Here is a 22711-nt window from a genome sequence, read left to right on the forward strand (position 1 = left end):
AGAAGGTGTGTCTTCCCGTGTTTTCAAAACTTCTTCACAATTCTCATAAGAAATTCAGAGGATATCTATTTTACACGCACATGCACACACTCACACACACATCCTTGAATTTACCCATTTTATTGTAATTTTTCTCTTTATTCATTATTTTCCTTCAAAAGATTGTCAGTTCTTGAAGGGCAGCTCTTTCTTAGTAACTGTAACCCAGAACCATGGGCAGTGCTAACTTGTAGGGAATGTTCAAGAACTAAATGGGGGGGGAGCGCCTGGGTGGCTCAGTGGGTTAAGCCGCTGCCTTCGGCTCAGGTCATGATCCCAGGTCCTGGGTTCGAGCCCTGCATCGGGCTTTCTGCTCAGCAGGGAGCCTGCTTCCTCCTCTCTCTCTGCCTGCCTCTCTGCCTACTTGTGATTTCTCTCTGTCAAATAAATAAATAAAATCTTTAAAAAAAAAGAACTAAATGGGGGAAGTAACTACATTAATCAGGAAATGTCTTTGACCATTCAAGTGACTGACAGTGAATGTGAGGAAGTAGAGGATAGAGGCTCCTGGACTCAAAATCAAATTAAGACAAGTGACACTTACTTCTCTATTTAAGTAAAAAATTCAAAGGTACTAGAATGGACTCTCCATTAATATTCCCTTTTCTCTAAGGGACAGAAGCAAATCGAAGGCCAGAGAAGGGCTCTTTAGGATATAAATTCTTTATAGCAAAGGCGCAGATTCTTAACAAAGTCCTTAGCTCTCTCCTCTTTTGTCTGTGGTGATAGAATAGGGATTCTGTGCTCAAACAGCTCTTTCAGGGAAAACATAAACACTCCAAAGTTTAAACTTCACAGAGCGGCATTCAAATTAATGAACGCTGGAGTTGTCGCTGTTCTCAGGATGCCACGGCTATTGTGGACAATGCCTTCTCAAGCACTTTTGGCAGCCAGTCTCTTGCACAGAACAGTCCGGAGAGTACCTCTGCCCTCTCAGCCATGGAGTCCATATCCTGGGGGGGCCAGAGGGGTCAGTAGTGAGGGGGCCGATAAGTGCCTGCAAGGGTTCTCCAAAAAGGCAAACCTCTTGAGTATCTGCCTTTGGAAGTGCTTGCTGCAGTAGAAGAGTGAACATTGACCCTTGGTCCTGCTGAGAAAAAAAAACAAAAAACCCAGGAGGGATGACCACTTATTCCAACGTGACCAAAGTGGGAATGGGTCCCTCCAGAGGTGTTGGGCTGACCACACCTGCATGAAGAGATTTTGCAGATACTTTGGATATTTGAAACCAGGTGTTGATAAGTACATATTTAGTTATTCAGTCTCTTTAGTATGTATATCAAGAAGCTGAGACCCAGAGAATCTGAATGACTCATTAGTACTTACCTAGCTAGTTAGAGACAGAGCTGGAATGAGAGCAAACAGCCCAATGTTCTTTCCATTCTGTTGCTCTACCTCTAGAGAATGCCAATCCACCTTCTATTTGAATACATTTTTAATTCAAAATTATTTGCTGTTAGACTAGGTGGAAATAAATCTGGGCTTTCAAGTTTTTACCATAAATCTACTTTTAGAAAAATTAGCACTTCCCTGGAATGTTTTTCAAAATGTGCTTTAACGTACTTGTTCAGCTTAAAGTATTTTTGGTCAGGGTCAAGCGAGGTAGCAACTGTTGGTCAACATTATCACTATCTGAGAGAAATTTAACTCTCACCTGGTGCTGAGCAAGGCATACAGTTAGAAAAATCACCACTTTGAACTTTCTTAAAAATCACAAAACATGTGGAAAAAAAAAGTCTCTTTTTAGCACTTTGGATGGTAATAAAACATCTTTCCTCTCAACCACATGCATGAAAATTTTGACAAATTTAAGATAGTTTGGCAGTTCCTTTCGAAGCTATTAGTACCTGAATCATAGAAGATTTGATTGTGGGATCTAAAATCATATTGTAAAATGTTATAGAATGATCTTGTTTGCAACAAGTCAGCTTCAGTTTGCCTTTCCCAAGTTGGAAATACTGAATGTAATAATGGATACAAATATAAAGGGCCGGTTTTGTATCAGTTTCATTTACACATTCAAGAACAATCTATTTGTGATTTAATTATGCAATTATTCATTTCAACGTGTCCAATTCTGTACTAAGGATAAGAATGAATAAAACAGACATGATCTCTACTTTCAGGAAGTTTAGAGTATGTAATCTTGAGAACTGTTACAAGAGAATGGATTGTAATGCATGTTGGGAAAGTATGACAGGGCCTGAGAAGACAGAGCCCTTTAAGACCTACAGGATGAGGGGCACCTGGGTGGCTCAGCGGTTAAGCCTCTGCCTTCGGCTCAGGTCATGATCTCAGGGTCCTGGGATCGAGTCCCACATCGGGCTCTCTGCTCTGTGGGGAGCCTGCTTCCTCCTCTCTCTCTCTCTCTCTCTCTCTCTGCCTGCCTCTCTGCCCACTTGTGATCTCTCTCTGTCAAATAAATAAAATCTTTAAAAAAAAAAAAAAAGACCTACAGGATGATAAGGAAACAGAGGAGGAGACAGAAGAGAAGGTGAAACAGGGGGAAGAGTGAAAGCTGTGTTTCCTCTCCCTGTTTGAAGGGGCTTCCATTTCCTCCCACTCCGGACTATGGTCAAGTTGTCTCTGCTGGAGGCAAACACGGACGGTCCTTCCATCCCTCCAGTCCATTCTGCTGCCTCTGGAAGGTGATATTCACTCCATCATGCCCTTCACGCTTCCAACTCAGTGAATTTCATCTCAGGGACCTCTTAGAGGCGCCATGTTCTTTCTCCTCCCCTCTTCCTCCTCTTCCTGCTCCCTCTCCTTTCCTTCCTTCCTACTACAAATACAAGTAATAATTCACACAATGGGGTGAAGTGTTAACATGATTATTGAAAATGAAATTATGTAAAATTAGATTTAAAAATATAAATGATATTAAAAAGTCTTTTTTTACCATCCAACACCTCTCACCCCTTTTCTGAAGTAATCTTTTCCCCTTCAGCATAGTATGCAATATGTATGAAAGTATATGCATAATGCAAATCTGTGCTACGAAGGACAAATAAACAAAATAAAAACAAAACAAACAAAAATCAAATAAACAAAATAAACACCTGTGAAATCCATCACGCAACACAAGAAATGGACTTCTGACCATATTCCTCTTCCTTGTCCAGAGGCAATCACAAGTCTGAGTTTTGTATGCGTCATTCTCTCGTTTGTCTATATTGGTATGAGTCCATAAAGAATATGTTTTGAAATATTTGTGATGTTTGAGATTTAGAAAGTGGTATCAAACTGTGTTATCTTCTTACTTGGTTTTATCCTCACCATTATATTTCCAAGATTCCATTCATGTTGGAATTCAGAGTTGCAGCTTATTCAACCTCCCTGTGGTATAGTAGCCCACCATGGGATTATATTACAATTTGTTTTCTCTTCAATGAACGTTGTACGTTCTCTGTCTTTCCATCCACTCACCGATCGGTTTTTCTATCCATTCCTCCATCCAACTTTTTTTTTTAATTCTCCTTCAGCTTTATTGAGACACAATTGATGCAAAACACCATGTAAGTTTAAGGTTTACAGCATAATGACTTGATATAGATGTATTGTGAAATGATTATCGCAATAAGTCTAGTGAACATCCCTCACCTCATTTAGTTATAAAAATATGGATTTTTCCATGTAATGAGAACATTTATGATTTACTTTCTTATCAACTTTGAAGTGTACAATACAGAAAAAGGGATCAGATTTTGTGATTATCAGAGGTGTGCGGAAGAGGGTGGGGGAACTGGATGAAGGTGGTCGAAGAGAACTTCAACCTTAGGTTTTTTTTATATATAAATAATTTTTATTTATCACATTAGTTATGAATAAGTACTGGGGATGTAATGTAAACATGATGACTACAGTTAATACTGCTGTATTGTATACTCCTCCATCTATCTTTACAAACAAGGCTGCTATGAACATTCTTGCATATTTTTCCAGAAGCATATATTTCCTTTACACATTTTTCTTAGAGCATAAACTTAAGATTAGAACTGGGCCAGAAAGCACATGCCTGGTCAACCTTACAAAAATAATACTAACTTATTTTCCAAAAAGCTTTTTTGAATCTTTACAGTCTTTTACCTCACTCCACTTCCTCGTCAATGTCAGTCATTGTCAACTCACTTATTTTTGCCAACCCAACAGTTATAAAATAGTATCTCAGTGGGTCCTTATTTTGTATTTCCTTTATTACAAGTAAGGATGAGTAGTTTTTTGTCCTTATTCACTATTTTATTTTTTTTTTAAGATTCCATTTATTTACTTGACAGACAGAGATCACAAGTAGGCAGAGAGGCAGGCAGAGAGAGAGGAGGAAGCAGGCTCTCCGCTGAGCAGAGAGCCCGACGTGGGGCTCGATCCCAGGACCCTGAGATCATGACCTGAGCCGAAGGCAGAGGCCTTAAACCACTGAGCCACCCAGGTGCCCCCTTATTCACTATTTTAAAATTTCTTTATATATTCCAGATATTAATTCCTTTTTCTGATAAATATGCTGCAAATAGTTGTCATCCCCCTACTCTCTAGTTACTGGCTTCTGTTTTCACGTTCTTTGTAATTAAGTAACCAGAACTTAATTTAAAAATAACCCAATTTATAAATCTTTTTCTATTCTTTATACTTTTCCTTTCTTTCAGAACAAATTCTTCTGTTCCTTAAGGTCATAAAGGTATTTTATATTTTATTCTGAAAACATTAAAGTTTTATATTTTATGTCCAATCCATATAAAGTTGATTTTTGTGCATGGCATAAAGATCCCATTTCCTAATAGCTTATTAATTGATTATTGATTATGTCCTCCATTCTTCTACTGACCTGTGGTGCCACATCTTGTTTTCATATATATGTGAGGCTATATCTGGACTCTTTATTCAGTTGCATTGGTAATTTTTTCTACCTCTGTTCTTTTCCATTATGGACTTAATTGCTATAATTTTATGATAAGTCTTGATAAATCTGGTAGGGAAATCTTCCCTCACTCTTCTGCAGAAGTGTCTTGGTTGTTTTTGGCTCTTTATTGTTCTGTATATATTTTAGAATCAGTTTGCCAAATTCCTCTAATAATTCTTTTGGAGTGTTGGTGGAGATTACTTTGAATTTATAGATTAACCTAAAGAGAATTGGTATCTTTATAATCTCAAATTCTTCCTATCCATGAGTATAATATATCTTACCATTTGTTTAGGTTTCATATATCTTTTAATAGATTTGTTTTATTTCTTATTATTGTAAGTGATGTGGCATTTTAAAAAATTGGGCTTTCTAATTAAAGCTACTAAGTTATTAAAAGGCATTTAAAAATATTTGATCTTATATACAGCCCCTCTATAAATGCTCTTATTAGTTCTAGCAATTTATAGACTCTTTTGAGTTTTCTATATATACAATCATATCATTAGTGAATAAGAGTTTTATTTCTTCTCTTTCAGTCTTTTTAAACTTTTATTTTTCTTGTCTTACAGCTCTGGTTAGGACCTCTAGTAAATGTTGAACGTTGAGTTGGAATAGTGATAATACTTTCTTTGTCTTTTTTCTAATTTTAAAGCTGGTTTAAATATTTTGCCATTATGAAAAATGTTCATAGTAGATTTTTAGTAAGAGACCTTTTATAAGGGTCTCTGTAAGACATCGGAAGTTTTCTTATAAATCATATTTGACTTAAGATTTTTTCCCCACCCTTTAGCATGAATAAACATTTGGTTATATTCAAAGCTATAATGGGAATAATTTCAATAATGAAATTTCTATGCTAAAACAATTCCACAATTCACGATAAATTTAGTTTGTTCGTGATGTATTTTCACTGTGTAGGATTTTTATCTGGGTTTATAAGTGAGACAAGTTAGTGATTTTCATTTTTTATTCTCATCTTACCTAGTTTTTAATTTAAAGTCTACTAGCCTAATCAGATAAATTGGGCAATAGTTCCTCTTTCCCTTTCCCTGGAAAAATTGTTTAAAAGTGGAATGACCTGTTACTTGAAAGTCTGGTGAAACTCAATTCAAAAAAATCATCTGGACTTGATGTTTCCTATGTGGGAAAAAATTTTAAGTTACTATTCACATTCTTTAATAATTACAGGACAATTTGCGCTTTCCAGTCTTCTTGAGTCAGATATTCTAAGTTACAATTCTGGAAGATGTATACAGTTACATCCAAGTTTTCAAATTTGTTGATGAAATTATTCTTAGTGTTCTCTTATTTTCTTCGAAATGTCTTCTTTTATCTATACTTATGCCCCCTTTTCAGTCCTAACATTTTAAATTTGTAACTTCTTTCTCTTTTCCTTGAATAAGTTTATCAGAGGTCTGTTAATTTTATTAGTCTTTCCAAAGAACCAAATTTTGGCTTTGTTGATCATGTTTGCATTAATTTTTGCTATTACTTTTACTATATACTTTCTTCTACTTTGGGGAAGGATAATTTTACTGTTATTTTTCTAACTTAAATTGGATTCTTATGCCTTTAATTCTCAACTTTTGTTCTTTCTAATACAAGCATTTAAAACTATACCTGATAGAAAACATATCTTTTCACCAGCACTATCTTTCTACAGACTAAATGTGTGTGTGTCTTCTATGGCTACCATTTTATTCCTTAAGAAAAACGTTGTTTATGGAAGATTTTAAACTTATTAAAGAGTAGATAATGCAAGCAGTAGTGAAAAGTAGATAACGAATTACTTCATCACTGATTTGTTGACCCCTACTCTAGACTAGAGGTTGCCAATAGCTGCAGGGAATATTTCGCTTGTGCCCAAGTGTATAGAGAAGAAGAAATTAGGAGCCAGATGGAAATAATTAAAGCAAAGTCTGGAAGGGAGATGGTCCATCCGTTACCCTCCAACAGGAAAACCCAGGAATTGAAAACTACTTATGACCACCATTGCCTCTTAAGGCTATAGTTATACTCAGTAACAGAAAACTTGGGGTGTCCCCCTCCTTGCAAAGCATTGCAGTCGCTAAGGTTGTAAACTGAAGTTCTTTCTTCTGAGAATGATGATGAAGATGACAACAATGGCAAAAAGTCATTGAAGTCATTCAGTCACTGAAAAATCTCTCAGTGAGGATCCAAAGCATGAACAGAATCCCATTCCCCACTCCTTATTCCCCCACCTCTGTCCATTTTTGTATTTTCTGTCATTGCTTAAAAAGTGTATTAATATACACACAAAATTCAAGTCCCCACTTCTCTGATGAATGACATACTTCTTACACTTTTTCTCTACTCTGTTTTTCTTTTTTCTTTTTAAGATTTTATTTATTTATTTCACAGACAGAGATCCCAAGTAGGCAGAGAGGCAGGCAGAGAGAGGGGGGGAAGCAGGCTTCCTGCCGAGCAGAGAGCCCGATGCGGGGCTCCATCCCAGGACCCTGGAATCATGACCTGAGCCAAAGGCAGAGGCTTTAACCCACTGAGCCACCCAGGCGCCCCTCCGTTTTTCTTTTTAACCTCAACAGTATATCCTACCAATCACCCCACAGTGGTATATAGAAATGTCATTTATTCCATTTTAATATCCGGCTATTATGGCGTGGTTAATTTGAACAGTCCATCATTGATAGACATTGGCCATCATAAACAGCCCACTTACAACAGCATAGCTATTCTTTTTTTTTTTTTTTTTTTTTTTTTTTTTTTTTTTTTTTTTTTTTAGTATATGTGCTGCCGAAGCGAGCACCAGCATAGCCATTCTTGGTCCCTGCTGCGTACTTTACATGTATCATCCCATTGAATTCTTCTAGCTATCTTATAAGAAGAGGTTATGATCTCCCCTTTACAGGTGAAGAAACTGAGGTCTGCAGAGGTTAAACAACATGCCAAGGGTCAAGTAGCTATAAGAGCCAGAGCAGGAATGCCTAACATCATGACTATACTCCTGGGCCTGCCTCCTTCTCCTGATTCAGAGCCATGTTGCAGAGGAGACCAGGATCCTCCTTCTCTGATCCCCGCAAGCTTCATGGCACCAACTCACATTTTTTGGCAAATGGATCAAAACCCAGCTTTCTACCTCTTCCAGCTTCCAGCCCTCAGGAGGGAGTGGATCTGTTAAGCAGCTGCACAAGGTTTGGAAAGTTGCCCAGGATGCACCCCCCTCTCCTCTCCCCACACCCATGAAGAGAGCTTTCCTGCCTCACCTGCATTCTCCCTGGGTCTCCAAGAATCATCCTGCCTGAGAATCTCTCTCTGCCTGAGGCTGTGTTTCCCCGGGGCACCCTCTGGGGAGAGCAGAGGGGTGCATGGCTGAGCCAGGCTCTCCCTTTTGAAGTCAGGGGCCCACAGGACTTTTAAGGCTCTGCTGCCTCTCCCTTCTTGTGTCTATCCTGAAATGACCCGATGCCCCGCTAGCTAATCAGGGACAAAAGGGTGAGTTTAGGGAACCTGAGAAGCACTGGAATGTCTTCCCTGGCCCTCTAGGCTGGCCTGAGTGTGGGTAGAGCCAAGACATCAGAGAATATCAGTCCAGGGGTGCCCCCAAAGTCCTGGCAGTTGTAAGGGGTCAAATGACAGCAGCATCTGGGTCCAGGTTACAAAGACCAAGGCAGAAACTGTCCAGGACCTCAGCATGGGCTTTCCGGGAGGCTGCTGAGGCTGCCCATCTCTGTGCTCAAAGCAGGACTGTGCCCTATGGTGCCAGGGAAGGAAACCATACGTCCGTCCTAGGTGGTAACTCTTTGTAGTAAGAGAGGCAGCAAGGAGGATGGGAGAAGCTACGTATTTTGGAAGCACATGGTTGGCCTTAAACACTGGGTCAAACTGACATTCTATTTTTGAAGCAAACAAAACAAGTAATAGCTTATATTCACCAATTGCGTAGGGACTGTGATAAAGAACCTACCTGCGTCCATTCAGTTAATTCTTACGATAATCCCGAAGATACAATTTCCGGTTTACAGCAGTGAAAATGACAGCTCAAAGAGCTTCAGTGATTTGCCTGAGTTCCCAAAGTTAGTAAGCAGGGGAGTCCTGATTCAAACTTGGTTCCGCCCAACTGCAGAGTCTAGGTACTTGGCCATGTTCTTACGCTGGGGTCTCTTCATTCAGTCACTCAAGAAATGTTTTTTCAATATCTACTCTGTACTAAACACATGTTATCATGGGGAATATGATAGTCAATGAGACAGACATCCTCGTTTCTGTGGTATTTCTCTTTTAGTAGGGGAAAAAAATAAACAAGTGAATAAGTAAACAGATTACAGGTCACAGATTCTGATAAATGCTACGGCTCCCATCTAATATTTGAGATTGCTTTAAAATGAACTCTTTTTAAATTATCTTCTAATCAAAGGACAGGAAAGGGTCTACGTAAACTCTCTTTCCATTCCATTTGTCCATGCAATGTATAGTATTTTACCACTTAGCCAATTCTTCTAATCTGAGCTCCTCCCAGGTTGAACCCAAACCAGTTTCATTATTATGTGCATTTTTTAGTATTCTGGATTCACAGTTTCAAAGGATCTGAGTTTATACACTCTAACTCCGTGAAATGATTAGAGGCATGTCCTCAAGAAAATTAAAATTATGTCCCAGGAGGAATGTTGGGAGGAACTACAGGAGGTTTTTCAGCAAGAGGGGATGGCTCTCTCCCACAGAACATAGCCAATTTATCTCTTAGGCAGTGGAACTGTGTGAAAATCTCTCACGAACAAAGGATATGAATGTAACCCATAATTTGAAAGACAAGTATATCAGATGAAAAGTGATCTAAACAGTATTATTATATTCTACTATTATCATTGTTCTTCCGTGTCACTGGAAGATTTAAATCAAGGCTATCTTTTGTTCTTTAGGTTCACAAATACCTAGGGGGGAGGGAGGGAGGTGATAGGTGTTAGCATTCCCATCATTTCCTAAACAACATCTGAATTAAAAATATCTGCCCCCTCCTTGTCTGACAGGGACCTGGAGTTTAATTAGATTAACATCTCTAAATTGCCTTAGGTTTCCCAGAGATAGGCATTAGATAAACATAAGGTATTATTATTATTATTAGCATAGTGTCATTATGTTATTGTAATTGTGTGGCTTCTCCCATAAAGCTTCACAGGATGGGATCCTGCCCTGGACCATTATTCATCTAGGGCTCTGAGCCTAGGTGAAAGGCACACCCGTGCTGCCTCGTGTTAGCGTGGTGGTTGGGATTCTGGCAGTATGTATGATTATTGAACAACGAACCAGTATTCAAGTTTGTCGCAACAATCGTCCAATTGTTTTTGATGTTTCCTATGTGATTACAATCATGTGCTCTTCTTTATCTGTTTGATGGCTTGGGGCAAGACATCACTTGGGGCCAAGGAGAGACAGGCAGGGTCTCCTAGGATTCTGGAGTGTGTATCCCTGTTGGGCCAGAGCCCCAGCGTGGAGGGGGCCGGGGGCAAGTCTCTCGACAGCCACTCTCACCTAAGCCATTCTGGCCAAAACCAACTTTGAGGGGCTCCTCTGTCACATTTGCCACCTTTAGGAGCCACGGATGGCTGTTCTGGAAAAGATGAAGGTGGGATCCATTTGGAAAAGAGAAAGGAAGAAGAGATGGAAAGCCAAACAGCACATGGGAGAACCACTTTCTAAGATTTGAGTAGTCAATCCATCCCTAAATGGACCAGCTGGTAAAGGTGTATGGTCTCTCTGAGGAGGGTATTAATAAATCCAAAGATTGATGTTATCAGTGATGAAAATTGTAGTTTGAAGTTTGTGAGTTTGGGACCTGCCTTCTTTTATCTTGCTGTGCTCTGACAATGTCACCCTCAAAGGTCATTGTCATCCTGTTGCATTGTTTTCCCCCAGGGACTTCTACCCCATGCTACTGTGGTGACAGATGCGGCCGCAATGACTTACCTGAAATCCTTGCACTTACGGTCAGGATTCTTTTTCTTTCTCCTCCACAGAAGGGCCAATGTTTTGAAAACCTGAGAAACTAACTTCTAGATGTGAGGTGGTAGATCCCTGTACCTACTTCCCATCCCATAGTTCTTGGCAGGGCTCAATAGCATCACTTTTAAATAAAGGGAAAACCTCCCAACTGATGCATCAGTGGTTCGTTGAAATTTTTCTGTCTATTTGGGCCCGAGACTAACGTGGCTCTGTGGGATTTACTAAACACGTTTGTAATGACAGCGTTACCCTTACTCTCTCTTACTATTTAATGAGTGGGTCTCAGCGGCTGTTTCATGAGGGGCTGAGACTGTCCTAGAGGGGAAGGCATTCTCTTCTTATGTGAGGAGCAGCCCCCACTGCTAGCTCTGCCTGGGGAAAGGCAAGGCTGCCCCAGGGTGCTGAGGAGACGGGAGGCAGGGTTGCGCACAGACCTTGGTTTCAGAGGCAAATGATTGAATTAATCAGCCATCGGGACTTGAACTGCTATTTCTCACAGAATTTGCAGGAACATTTCATGTGCAACTACAGGTTGCAGCTGGCCTGGCCACGGTTTTATGCAGCTGAGTGCTTAGGCCGACACTTTATTATCAGGACAGAACAAATCTCACCGATGCGCGTGGTATAAAGAATCCCGGGGAGTCTCCCGGGGAGTCTCGGCACCTCATTCTCCCGCCATTCTCTCCAGTTTTTCTGCTGTTGCACTCCGGATAATTGCAGTTTAATTGGGTGACATGAAATGAAAACTGTGTCCACATTATCCAGGATTATCTCTTTTTCCTGAAGCCTGCCACCGGTCGAAAGGGACCCATTTATCAGACCAAAGAGCTGCACTCGGCTGCTTTTACAAGCAGGGAAGAGTGTGGGAACAGGCTGGGAAAGGGAGAAAGGGAGCTGACAGCTAAGAAAAATTATTTCAGTTGTTTATCACGAGGAAACTTTATCTGATTCTTTACAAAATGATACGGAGGTTGGCGTGTCGAGCCATGAGTAATGAACATTGACCAAGTTGGCTTCCTCAATGGGTTGGACCCAGCACTGCCTCTCCTTTGTGTGGGCGCAGATCAACTTTAAAAGCCTCTTTCAAGCGGCATGAATGCACTTCATTTTACCAAAAAGAACTTTGTATTGATAGCTAGAAAAAAGGAAGGTTGTTTAAAAAGGAAGGGTAGACAATTGGGACAAAACGAGGAGCTTTTAGCTTCTATTATGAGCATGCCGTCCATTCTTTTCATTTGTTTATACATCTTCCCCCCCCCAACCACCGTGCAATAATGTCTCTTTGCGGTTATATCCTTCCTCTTTTATACCATTCATATTGAAAAAGCCCTCACATCATGACCACGGTAATAAATACCATAGAAATGTGAGTATAATGTCAATTTGCATTCTGTGAGAAGATCAAGGTAAACCTGAGGGCCAGAGGAATATTCTGCTAATGCTCATTCATCATTCTCCAGATCCAGGTAAAAGAAGGACCTTGTCACTACACTGCAAACCCCTTCTGTTGCTATTGCGTTTGTGTGAACATTTTAGCCTAATGCATCAATTGTTAAGTAGAAAGAGCAGTCTTTGAAATTGTCTATTGCACTCAAATCCCTAGCTGTACAAGGTCTGGGCAGGAGGCGTTCCTATTCAGAAGGAAATAGAAGGCTTTAGTTCAGTAAGCACAGTGTGGTTGAAGGTTACGGAGGATAGTGTACATTTTTTAAATGAAAGTACTCAAACGGGGGAACCTCATTGTCTCTAAAGGCAACAGTGAACATGAAGTCAGCATCTGGCAAAACAGTATGATATGCAGCTCAGGTCCTCGTGTTTGGAGTTAGTCCTCAATGGCTGGTGGACATCAGGATGCCCTACGTGTGTAAGGTGGAGAGTCTTTTATGTTACAGAAATAAACACTTCATCGCACAGGGAGATGTACGTTATGTCATTGCGCACACGGACTGGGTATTCTCTGTAACGCCTGGTGTTCAATTTGGTATTGATCTTCAAAAATAAGGAGTGGCAAGACTGGAAGTTAATGTGAAAGACCAAAATTAGAGATTCTACACATATTATGAATAGATGGTTCATTCTATTTATTGATTATTGAGGCCATATGTATACTGAGGTCATATGTATACTGAGGTCATATAACTCAGCGACCTCTAGAACTCTGGGCTTCCTCTTCTCTCAAAACAGATGCCCAAGTGTCAGTAATATTCCCGAAGCAATGACTTCCTGTAGGATTTAGATGCTCTCTTTGTGTTTTCCATACTGATCAGAGAGTACATAAGTTTAAAGAAGCGGGCCCTTGGAAGATAGCCATAATTCCCCTAAGGCTATCTTTCTCTACTATCTTTTTAAAAAAAATTATTAGATAAAGCTATCTTTTTATGCAATAATTTGTAACATTTTTGAACAAGGGGTGTGATTTATAAAATTCCTATGACAATCCATTATGCTCATTCTAGCCCACCCCCTTAAAGAACTTTAAACACAGATCTTTTTTTTCTTGTGATTTGTTTCCCTTTCTCCTGCATCTGTGCTGTCTGTAATTAAATATATTCCCAGGGGCCTCTCTCTCCTTTCACTCATTTTTCTTTCCATTTGAATTATCATCTTTTTAATGTCTACTTTAAATAATGTGTGATTTATTCAGAAAGAAAAAGTCATATGTCAATTACATCTCATCAAAACTGGGAAAAGGAAAAAAAAAATCACATTTAATTTTTGCAAAAAAGCATGAGCACAGACTAACTTCACGGAAATCTCCAAATCTTACCGTATGGAGAAAAAAAACTCGAATAAAATGAGATTTTGATACAGCTTCTCCCTGTGCTAAAAGGATGGATCCACCATATACTATTATCATCTTAATTTAAAATTCTAGTTTATCCCCTGGCTCTTAAAAAGGATCTACTGGTCCATACACCACATTTATAGCCATAACCCAAAGCAAGAAAATTTGACAAGAGGTTATTTTAAAAGGGATTCTTCACTTCTTTCCAAATTCCGAAGAAATCATGTCCCTTGACTTGTTTTTCCTCCTCTGGCACAAATGACAAATACACACACAGGCAGACAGAACTCCACGTCAGACTGATTTATAAAAGCCTGGAGATGAGTGTTGTGCAATGGGAAACCTATTTGTCAAATAGCCACGCCTACTTCCCTTGCCTTCCTCCTGGTCAGCACGGAAGACGTCTCAGATTAGGCTTATAACAAACACTGGAATGTTTTTCTTTATGTTAGATATCGGAACTCTGGACGTATGTGCAAATATACTCATCCTCTGGAAAAGAGGCAGGTATGGAAATTGCAAGAAGGGAGGGAGATCACACAAAGACTGACCACATAGGTGCCATTACTGTCCATCAAGGCAGGGGAAAAAAAAAATCACATACATTGGGAGCCCCGACCTGGATTCCATCCTTCTATATGCTACCACATGGGAAGGATATAGAAAAAGAAAAAATGACTCATAACAAAGCAAGATATAACAGAGCAAAGGAGACAATCGAACAGACCCAGAAATTCTAGAAAACCCAAAGGCTGAGTGAGAGGGCCCTGCCGCTCTCCTACCCACTCGCTCGTGTATGGGTTTTAGCCAAATACCAAGTGGAGTTTTTTCACTATTTTTAGGCAGTTCCCCATTCAAAGCTCAATTAGGAGCAGAATGCAAAGATCATCTTTTGAATCTGGATAAGGAGACCAAAAAAAAAAAAAAAGTCCTTATGTTTTCATGCAACTGCAAGGTAATTATCGAAGAAATCATTTGAGGGTCTAGGAAGTCACTCCAGATGGTCCCCTAGGGACATGGACCCCATATAGTGTTGCGATGAAACAAATCCAAGGGGACCCTTTAGAAGTACTGAAAATGAAACAAAAACCACGTTCATGATGACAGCTAACATTTATTGAATGCTTACTACATTAAGAAAGCACTTTACCTGCCTTACCTCACAACAAACCCAAGTCATAGGTATTAGAAATTCAGGCATTGGGAGGTAAAATAATTTATCTAAGCAAACATAGTGTCACATGTTGGATTGTCTCTTCCTCACCCCCATCCCAGTCACGCTAATTCATCTGTTGACCATCTAACCCCCGGTACCACAGAATGTAACATTATTAGGAAATCGAGTCTTTGCTGATGTAGTTAATGAAGATGACGTCGTAACTGGAGTAGAGTAGGCCCTCACTCCAGTACGACCATGTTCTTATAAAAAGGGGAAATTTGGACAGACACACACACACACACAAAAGAAAAACAGCATAGAAACATGAAGGCAGGGATGGGACAATATCTGTACACAGCAAGGAATGCTGAAAATTGCAAACCACCAGAAGCTAGGGGGGAGACATGGACAGATCCCTCCTTACAGCCCTCTGAGGAACCAACCCTACAGATACCTTGATCTCAGACTTCCAGCCTCCAGACATGTGAGACAATATATTTCTGTTTAAGCCACTCCGTTGTGGTATTTTGTTATAGCAAACAAATGCACAGAATTGACAGGTGGTGACGTTGGAACTTAAACCCAGGTCCTCTGGCTCAGGTTGTAGGCTGGGATCACTGCGCCCTATCACAGCTTCTCTGGAACCTTGCCTGCAATTCGGAGCTCCTTAGCTAAGTAAGCTCTAGTAAAAGCCCAGGGCATTTCTACATTAATCCCATGTGACACTTGTTCTCCAGAGCAAGGAAGGATTTCCCTATTATTATTTCAGATCATAGGATGTTAGATCGAGAAGGGACCTCAAAAAATATTCTAGGTCATGCCTGGGGGGGGGGGGTGCCTTAGGGATGCCCACAATGTCAAAGGAAGAGAGGAAGCAGGTAACTTCCAGGACCCCCAGTTTTACTTCACTGCAGTCTTGTGTTTTTATATGCTTTGTCCTTGGGGTTTCCACATAGGATTCTGTTTGAAGAAAGGGTTTGTAGCTTAACAGATGAAAACCACTGATCTAGTTCAAGTCCATGATTTTATTGATGAAGACATAGAGGTCCAAAAAGACTGCATGAAACTCTCAAGGATGTGAGTGAGCTTGGCAGAACTAACATTGGAAGTCACTTCCACTCTGCGAAAACTTACTGCTCATTATCATAGGGAAAAGAGTGGATATTCCCTGAAAATGGAGGATCCGAGGGGGTGTGGCTGACTTTGGAATCTGGCTGATCTGGGGGTTGGTCTTTAGCCACTTTAATAGAAAAAAAAGAGCCTCGGTATGTACCTTGGTTCCCAGGAGAGTGCACCTGACACCATCCCTCATGACATAGAGAAAAATGGTAGCTCCGATATGGAAATTCATGCACAGGTTAAGATTCTAGACGTTTCCCTGTTCATAGCCCAGGTGGGAGCACTTTATATAATAAAGCTCTTGCTGTCTGGCTACTAGTGGGCTCTCCTGGTATCTGAAAGTTGCTTTACGATTCATCTATCCCACAGAGTCAGGGAAAATTGGTAATACACAAATGATAATGAGAGGAAGAATAAATGATGTCTGGAGAAAGAGAACTTCCTTTTGAGCCTAAGGAACCTGTATGTTACCCCGCCTTCGCTCAGAATCTGTTTACTTTTACTGGCTTACACGGGACTAAGGAAGTAGTTTTGGGGGGGGAACACACTTGAACCCACAGGTAGTTAGTGGTTAGACATACCAACACTGATGGTTTGGGAGAAGGAAATTGGACAGAAGCTAGTTTCTGTGCAAGAGGAAGGAGAGGCACAGAATGAGCTGAACGAAGCAACAGACCCTAAGAATTGGGGAGGGGTTGGAATTCCTTTATGTGTGGCTACCGTGAATTGACCGTTGTTCCTATGAACTGGGAGAATTGCTTCATTAAAGCCTTTCGTGCCTTGGGTCCAAGTTTCCACACTGTGGTCCCAACCCCCCTTCTGACCCTCCCTCTCTGCCCTCTCCCCTCATAGGAGACTGCTCAGCTGTCCCAGCACCACAAGGTCAAGAACATCATCAGCCAAATGTGGAATCTTAAAGCAAATCAGCACCAAGATGGCAGCTGTGCTAATGGAGAAGATCCTCTATTGGCTTATGATAGAGAAAATAGCTGTTCCCGAAAAGTCTCTTAAAATTCTAAGGTTAAAGCAGTCCTGGTGTGAGAGAGACTCTTTTTAATTGAGAATAGCAGAGAAGGAAGGGATGTTTGCTTTCCGACTTCACAAGATCCTTGCCGGCCAACATGAATTGGCAGGTGTCCCCTCTAAGAGGTGGTGGAATGCCAGCTCCGCTGGCACTGGGACCGGAGCGGCTCAGCCAGGAGGGTCTGAATTCCAGCAGAAGAGCCCTGAGGTAGCAGGGGTGTTGCTTGGTCAAGGCCAGCAGAAGCCAAACCCTGGTATGGCAGAAAATGACTACACTGATTCAAGAAAACATGTAAAATGCCTCTTGCAAATTAGTGGAAATGTTTGGAGGAGGGTGAATGCCAAGGAATTGGGTTCCCCCACATGTGCAGGTCAGGGTTTTGAGCTTCCTGAATGTAGATATTCATGCTGAGATGACCATATTTCCATGCAGAGGCCAGCAAAGCCTGGGCCACTTGGGGTACCCGTTGCTACTACTGTCCAGTGCGTATGATTACAGAACAATTTGCTCCTTAAATACTAGTTTTCAAGACCCCAGTGAGAAAAGTGAAATCCTAATTCCTTCTCCGCATGAAGTCTCTGCATTGCTGAAAATGAGTTCTGGCTTTGGCACACCAGCCAGCCGACTAAATATAAATGCTTACTCTCCTTTCTCCCCAAATACCATTGTGATGACAACAAAAAAGAACAAGAGGGAGCAAGGGAACTCGAGGGAATCGGGAAAAGAAACATCAGACCAGAAAGAATGATGAATTTCTGGAAACAGGAAGCAGAAGCGAGACAGTGAGGGGCCACGGGAACAAGCTCCAACCAAAAAAAACATTGCACACTTGGGGCACCTCCTGCCCCTACTATTGCTGAACCCAGCTCCTTGCGGAGTAGAAGCAGGACGAGGCCAGGAAGTGGCCCCAGGTACCAGCCAGACTTACAACAAAGGACCCTGGCTCAGAAAAACACCAAGGAGCTGCCCGAGTTGCCTTCCAGCCAATCAGGATAAGGGAATTTTCTCTACAAAAGCAGGCCCCGCCCCTCCGTTCTGGGAGGGCGGGGTAGGTGTATCCTATGATGTTGTTGGAGTTCCTTCAGCTGGAGCTCTAGTAGAACCCTCCCTGTGCCTTTGAGTTCTCGGTTCGAGGTCGCTCTTACCATTATCAGGGCCAAGAACCCGACTAGGTAACAGAAAGAGTCGAGCAACGTTCTGGAGCTGGACAGTTGAATAGTTTCTAAAAGAGTGGTGGGCATGCGAGGCATTCCGAGGGCTGAGCCAAAAAGGGGCTCCAAGCACAAAGGTGGCGACAGACGGCAGGAGTGAGTGAAAAAATGATAGTCACAGAAGTGGTTTGCAGAAGGAATGGTTCTGGAACGTTCGCACAAACGCACCCTTCCTCCTCCATCTCCACTCCCCACACATGTGGGGAGGACTTACAACTCGGATTAAAATCAGATGGTTGCTCTCTAAAGAAAACAATGCTTGGGGAGGTCTAGGGAATGGAGAGGAGCTGTGGATACCCAGAATTAAGACGTCTTTGTTTTGGCATAATAGAGATTTCGCTCCCTCCCTGCCAAGACACCCTAAAGAGAGCCTGCCAGGCCACATGCCCTAAAGGCACACACATTTCTCACAGTCAATCCTTTCTTCTTGGGGGAAGGGCTGGAGGGAGAACAGGAGTACTCACACCCAGAAGCTACCCAATCCAGGAGATGGGTAACATTCGTTGTTGGCTGGAGAAACATCAAAGTTGACTTCACTGTCCAGCAACCATCCAGTCAGAGGATGGCTTTTCTCCTGAGTCATTCTGGGAGGGCAGCTCAGCCATCATTAACCCATAGTGTCTGGGGTCTTCCCAGCCTGCAGAAAGAGGTAAAGAGGTCTTGGAGGAGTCCTGCTTATGCTCTTAAAGCGCTCACCCAAGATGGGCTCATGACCTTAGACTAAACATGTAGCCGTAAGCACACCTGGGAAATAAAGTCTCACCTTGAACCAGGAAGAAGCAGAGCAGATTTTGTTGGACAGACTCGTACAGCAAAGGACAACCAGACGATGAACAATAAACATTCAGTGTTATGGCACAAGACAGAAGAAACAAGACAGAAAAAGACAACAATCAACCTCAGAACTGATTCAACAAATGTAAGAGACATGTTGGAAGTTCTATTTTTTTTTAAGGTTTTTATTTATTTATTTGACAGAGAGAGATCACAAGTAGGCAGAGGGGCAGGCAGAGAGAGAGAGAGAGAGGAGGAGGAAGCAGGCTCCCTGCCAAGCAGAGAGCCCGATGCAGGACTCCATCCCAGGACCCTGAGATCATGACCTGAGCCAAAGTCAGATACTTAACCCACTGAGCCACCCAGGCATCCTCAGAAGTTCTATTTAAAGTTTTGAAAAAACACTGCATCCATTTAACTAAAAAATTAGGCTGCTTGGTAAAAAAAGAAAAAAGAAAAAAAAAAAAAAAGAACCCAAAGAACAGAAAAGAATCATTAAAGTGTGATGACTAAAATCTTGAATTCAGTAGATGGGTAGATGATAAATGTGGTTGTTGGTTTGTTTTTTTTTTTTTTAATTTAAATTCAAGTAGCCAACATATAGTACATCATTAGTTTCATAAGTAGTGTTCTATAATTTATCAGTTGCGTGTAACACCCAGGGCTCATCACATCACATGCCCTCCTTAATGCCCATCACGCCTACCCACCCCGCCTCCAACAACCCTCGGTTTGTTTCCTAGAGTTAAGAGTCTCTCGTGGTTTTTCTCCCTCTCTGATGACCTCCCATTCAGTTTTCTCTCCCTTCTCCTATGTTGGTTTTGAATTTGTCAAATAAACGAAAGGAAAAACTGGGCTTAATTATAATTAAATAACAGGATATAAAAGTCATGGAAGTTGGAGATACAGAGGCAGAAATGTGGAGGGGACAGGTAAGGGCTCGAATTTCCTCAAATCACGATAGGAGGTCAAGCCATACAGACTGAAGCTAGTGGGTCAAACAAATAGAGGAATAAGTAGATCATTTTCACTGATAAAATTAACCAATAGAACTAAAAATAAATGTGACATTAAGAGGGAATAGAGAAAGAGCAAGAAAGTAGTTCAAGTGAGTTCAAAGTTCTCAGTCACTTAGTACACCTTCAAGTTGACAAGTCAAGTAAGAAGGGAGGGCACAAAATATCTGGATATATGGAGGTAACTGCTGGGAGAAATATAAAAGAAATAGAAAAAATATATATAATTTATATTTTATATAAATATAAAAGAAATATAAAAAATAAAAAAGAAATACAAAAAAATATAAAAATATAAAAGCTTAAAGTGGTTGCCTTTAACAGAGGGAACTAAAATACAAAGGGGGGGAAGGGTTTGCTTTTCTCATGTATCCTCAGATATTTTAAATTTCATTATCTTATTTTTCTTGTATTAAATAAGTTTGGGAAGGACACAAGCCCCCGGGAGTGGTTGTGGTGAGTAGGGGTGAGGGTAGGAAATTTTAACTTCTTTTCCTTCTTTATTTGACCATATTGCATTTTTTACACTAACAACAATTACTTTGTATTTAAACCCCTTATTAAAAGGTTGACTATCACCATCCCCCATACTTTAGGGGGTTATGAGAGGAACAGGCCCCTCCTTACTCTAAAGGGCACCAGGCACAAATCACAGGGCTGGGAGAGGTCTGACCAAAATTGTGCAGTCGGGGCTCTGAACTTCACCATGAACTGCATCCATTTTTGTAAGAAACAGATTCTCCGAGGATGCTGGATCTAACTTCCTATGGGCATGCTTTACAACTTTAATTGATTCGTTTTGCCAATAAACCTCATTGCGTTATGACGCCGTTTAAAAAGCTCTGTAGAGGTGCATACTGTTCTTTTTGGGTGCTATCACCCAAGGACATTCAGTACAAGATTTTTAAAAATTTATATTTAAAGCACGACATTCCTAATTTTTCAATACTGTTAACTCTTTAACAATTTATTTCAAGCTGTGATGTGTATGAGCAAAATCGAATGCCAGAGGGCTAACTTTTATGGTTCTTGTTTTAATAATCGCATGGTAATGTTTTTTATTAATACAGCTTTGTAACCCAAGCCGTGACTTTGACTGATTTAGTTTAATGACCATATAACTTCCACAGATATCAGGACCTACCTTAGGCCAGAAAAGACTGGAAGGTTCCGAAAGGAGAAGCTGCAGGAAGCAAAAACACATTCTGTTCACTTAACAGTGTTTCTCGCTTGATAGCAAATAAATATTATTTCTATGTTATAGATGTCAGAAGTTGTGTGAGTCTTCACTACACGGGGAGTCCTCAGAGGGCAAATCGGGGGTGGGACCGGGGGGACCGCTGATCTCCCGTGCTGGCACTGCAAGCCTTCGAGAAATATGTGTTGAATGAATACACATATATTTGAGTTAGTGGATGGATGAATGTCATTAGATAGACTTCAGTTTTCAGAGTCTCTCTCTGGTTCTTTTACAGAAACCCACACCACCTCTCTCCTATCATGGCCACAAGATTACCAAAGTAAAATCTGAAAAGTTTAAGGCCTCCAACAGCCAAGACTGACCCCTGAAGACATATTTTCCAGTTTTGATCAAACGGAGCCATAGGGACTGGCTCACTTCCTCCATGAGTGGCATTTATGCCAAATAGAGTTCATAGGCTAGACAGTCCATTCTTAAGTGGGTGAATTTATTTCAAAGTTTAGACTGTAAATAGGGCACCATGGAAACCATAAAAGTGAAGATGTGGTGATTTACAGGAAGATACGTGTTTAAATCAGAATATCTCCTTGGGTGAAAACATATCACCACCCAAACAGATTTTATCAAGGGGCAGATTCAGAGGTAATGATGGGCTGATGTGTGAGAGATAAACCTGAGTAATGGCTGGCCGATCTATTGAATTTGGACATTCATGAGGATTTCCTTCCAGCAATTCCTTCTAGAACATGCCCCAAAGGGAAAAACTGCTCTCCCGGCATGATATCTGTGAACCTGTGCAGCTTTGCAATGAAGTCTTTAAGAGAGCAGTACTGAAATTAACTCAACTCCTCTCCAGCCTGCTTTTCCCCCAACAGCATCACAGACCTCTCCTGCTAGGGATGGAAATGGGAATTATTTATCCCAGGGCTCTGGAAAGCCACGACTGAACGGGAGACCCCTTTCCCACGGATGCCCTGTCGTTTCTTCATTTGTGGGAGCCTCACACTTCTCACTGGGCTCCTTCTTTAGGTCTCCCATGAGATCATGGCAACACAGGCCTTGCCAAGGACCCCTTCCTTGGCTGGCCTACCATCACCTGGGAGCCCCTTGGGGATGTATCTCAGAGAGAAGTACTAGATCTGCAACAAGGGATTTCAGTTTTGTTATAAGATTACGCCCCTTCCTCTCCCTCCCATCCCCCAGTTAATCTGCTAGGGGATTGGTGGGGGTTGGGAGGGGGATCGGACAAGTTTACCTTGACACAAAGGCTCCTTGGCATGGCTCCAAAAGATACAGGAGGCCCCGCCCTTAAATATAATGTAGTCCAAGTGCTATTAAGCTAATTATAGCATTCATTATAGAACTATTTACAAGGCAAAGTCATGCAACGTAAAACATTAAAGAAGCCTAATTACACGGCCATGGAGGGGAGAAGGCAGGCTATCACTTATGAGGCCCTTGATTAATCAGCTGTCTCTGAGAATGGGTTAGTGAATCCCATCCAGAG

This window comes from Lutra lutra, chromosome 3 (assembly GCF_902655055.1).
Source record: "Lutra lutra chromosome 3, mLutLut1.2, whole genome shotgun sequence".
NCBI classification, from domain to species: Eukaryota; Metazoa; Chordata; class Mammalia; order Carnivora; family Mustelidae; genus Lutra; species Lutra lutra.